The sequence below is a fragment of the Eucalyptus grandis genome, chromosome 7 (assembly GCF_016545825.1).
Source record: "Eucalyptus grandis isolate ANBG69807.140 chromosome 7, ASM1654582v1, whole genome shotgun sequence".
Lineage (NCBI taxonomy): Eukaryota > Viridiplantae > Streptophyta > Magnoliopsida > Myrtales > Myrtaceae > Eucalyptus > Eucalyptus grandis.
This window is the reverse complement of record NC_052618.1, coordinates 42,044,266-42,047,646: the sequence shown is the minus strand read 5'-3', so window position 1 is coordinate 42,047,646 and position 3,381 is coordinate 42,044,266. Positions and strand designations below refer to the sequence as shown.

General features: G+C 44.2%; 1 long non-coding RNA gene across 1 annotated transcript; it reads right to left on the bottom strand.

Moving 5' to 3' along the window:
- Positions 1-538: 538 nt before the first annotated feature.
- On the bottom strand, positions 539-1,225 carry LOC120295345. Its single transcript, XR_005552701.1, has 2 exons — positions 1,129-1,225; positions 539-974 (listed from the first exon to the last, which is right to left on the bottom strand). It is a non-coding gene; the product is annotated as an uncharacterized LOC120295345 (long non-coding RNA).
- Between the last annotated feature and the right edge of the window lie 2,156 nt (positions 1,226-3,381).

Sequence of the window (3,381 nt, the reverse complement as noted above, 5' to 3'; positions counted from 1 at the left end):
GAAATGTTGACTAGATGCCTAAATTTTCCAACATGTGTTATTCAAGTATTGAAGAGTGTTCGAGAATATCGGAGAGTGTCAAACACATGTCAGAATATCCGATACGATACGAAAGCTCTCGAAGAGTGTTGATACTTTTTAGAGAGAATGACTAGAGGGGGAGTGGCGTTGATCATTCCTTTGCACCCTTTTATAGATTAGGAAAAAAAGCTGCAAACATAAAGTGTGCTTATCATGCGGATAGAAATTCGTTTTCACTCACCATCTAACTCTATATGTTAGTATAGGCCTAGTTAAAGGGCCAAGGCGCCCAAGCACTGGCAAGGGCGTTCAACCCTCAATATCGAATGCGAGGTGGTGGCGTCGCCTAGGGGTGAGCGGTTCCAGGTTCCGGTTCGGTTCCGTCTCGGAACTCCGGAACCTACTCGGCACGGTGTTCCAAAAAATTTGGAACCCGGAACCTACCCGTCGAACCAAGAACCCGGAACCTACCCGGTCACGTGTTCCGTGGTCGGTTCCAGGTTCCAACAGGTTCTTCTTTTTTTTTCTTCATTTTTAAATTTGAATTATCGGATATGCTGGCTGTCACCGATCTTTCTTCTCAAACCATATGTTTTTATCAAAACATGGAAATCCTTTTTGTAAGTCCATGAAGAAGTTCTCTGCTATGCTTAACCTGTTAACAGCAGGTTCATATTAGAGTAAATCTACCAAAAAATCATGCTGGTGCATATTTCTGTTTTCAAGCACTTAAATATCCCTATGAACACAAAAAAACCTAATCCAATCCTTAGAACAAAAGAAAACAACAAACTCAGAAAAACGTAGATTGGGGCGGTAGAATGATGTAAGCACATCTTTGTCTCCTTTGACATGCAAAGGCGCTGAATAACATCTTCTCAAAGCCATTGGTGTCAAATTTCAAGAACTTCATCTTAGAGGTGCTGAAGTTCTCTCTTAACACAGATAGTTTCCTGAAATGTGAAAAACTTCAGTCAGGAAAGAATCCTTACCATAAACTTCAACCAGGATAATTAGCATGCAAAGCTGAACCAATGGTCAAAGTCATGGTAAATAACCGAGCAAGCCTTAAGATCGACGGAAAGCAAGATTAGATGAGGACCGTACCTTGATTGATCCTGGCAAATGCCGAATTCAAGAGAAGGCAAATCGCAATGTTTCCAAAACAGGGACCCTTAGGCTTCGTGATAAACGAGTCCAGCGACTGGCGCGAGCGGCGGCGGCGTGGCTCGCGGCGTCCGGCGGCGGCCTCGAGGGCGAGCGGCGTTGGCGATGGCAAAGCGGCCTCGGCGACGGCAGAGAACGGGAGAGATTGGCGTCGAGCGGCGAGGGTTCGGGCGAGCAGCCTCGGCGACGGGTAGAGCACGAGAGACCGGGCGTCAAGCGGCGAGGGTTCAGGCGAGCGGCCTCGGCGACTGGCTTGTCGGACGGCGAGATGGCTTGTCGGACGAGGGGTGGGTGGTGGTGGTTCGGTGGCCAAGAGGTGGTGGTGAGTAGGGCGGGGCGGCGGTGTGGTGGTGGGTTAAGCAGAGCGGCGGCAAGAGGAGGAGGAAGAAGAAAAAGAAGAAGAAGAAGAAGGGGTAGGGTTTCGGCCGAGAGAGGGGGAAAGGGAAGAGAGAGAGAGAGAGAAGAAAAGAAAAAGTTGGGGGGGAAGTGACGTGACGAGGGAAAAGGGGAGAAAGAAAGAGAGAGAGAGAGAGAGAGAGAAGAAAGGGAAAGGGGGAGAATCCGCAGAGGGGGAAATCTTGCGGGGGAAAAGTTAGGGTTTTTTTTTTTTTTGAATTATGACCGGTTCCTGTTCCAGTTCCCGGTTCCCTTTTAGGGAACCGGGAACCGGAACCGGTCTCTTTAGAACCGGGAACCGAACCTAACCTCCTCCGGTTCCCGGTTCCCGGTTACCCGGAACCGTGCTCACCTAGCGTCGCCCTTCAAGTTCCGCTCCCCACGCAGTCGACCAAAGCTAGCGCTCTCTCTCTCTCTCTCAATTGTCTTTTCTTCTCTTAAATTTTTGTGTTTGCTTTTCTTTGATTTTTGGGCCTTTATTTTTTGTGCTGCCGCGTCTTCTAAAAGAAAAAAGTTTAGCGTCGACAATTTTTTACCACTCAAAGTGGACGGAGCTAATAAAAGTTTTTAGTGGCTTTATAAGTATACGATAATTTAGATCTCGATTGCATTAATTAAAAAGGATTTGATAATATTTTCACAACAAGTATATCTAAGGTCTCCCAAAGGAGGAGAGACTCCAGAAGCAGCGATGGGTAGAGAGAGCGTTGCGGCTTGGCGAGGCTAAAAGGACAGATGGAGGAGGGGTAAGAGGTTTATTAACCAGTTCATTTGTGAGTGCAATGTGCACCCAAAATTTTAAAAAGAGCCAGCAATCGGAGGCCGCGCTCGATTAGGGAAAAAGGAAAACACGACATTCCATGCTAATTTCGATCCCTGCCAAAAACATACTCCAATGGTAATCATTCCCGCTCCTTTCTCGCAAGAAACACAAACAATTGACGCCCAAATCAAGCGTAACACAACACGCTTGGATCTGTGCGTCATTCCAATATTAACCAGACCAAAATATTTCCAAAGAGAATGTTCCAAAGACACACACAAAGGCACTTTCCTCTTCACTTGCTTCGGTCACCAGGCTTGTATTCCTCAGCATCCTGAAAATCATAACTAGATGATTCGCCACTCGCCTTGTCGAGACGACGACATCAAAGATGGGGAACCAAAGTGCTCTTGACCCAACAAAGTCGAAGTAATGAAGGGTGTTGACACATAAATTTTGGCGATCCATTTAGTCATTTATTGCATAAAAAAATTAGGGGTTAATTTTATCCCTGAAAAAAAAATATTAATTGCATAGCTACATTTAGTTTGCATATTTTGCATTTATTTACTGAACCGATTGGCGGATGAGTCGAATTAGTGGTTTTGTGTTTTAAATTAGCAGGTTGGGCTAGGCCCACGAAAGGAGAAAATTAACACAAGCCCGTCGTTATGTTTAATTAATCATCTCATGAAAAATTAAGATTTGATGCGATATTATGATGATTTTTGAAAATTAAAAAAAATCGCATTGTAATCTTATTTTTATCAATAGATGATGAAATCGGAGGAGGATATTTTTTGAAATGAGGATTTTTGGAATTTAAGAAAATCAGGCTATGATCTTATCTTTAAAAAATCAGTATAAAATATTTAGGAGATAAGGAGAATGAAAGATATGGGTGATCGGGAGGTTATAGATTATCTTCGTGCATATTGAAAAAACGAGATAAAATATTCTACGAAGATTACCCATTTTTACCTATAAAAGCAAAAGAATTCTCTCCTCGCCAGAGGGGGCTTCTGGAAAAAAAT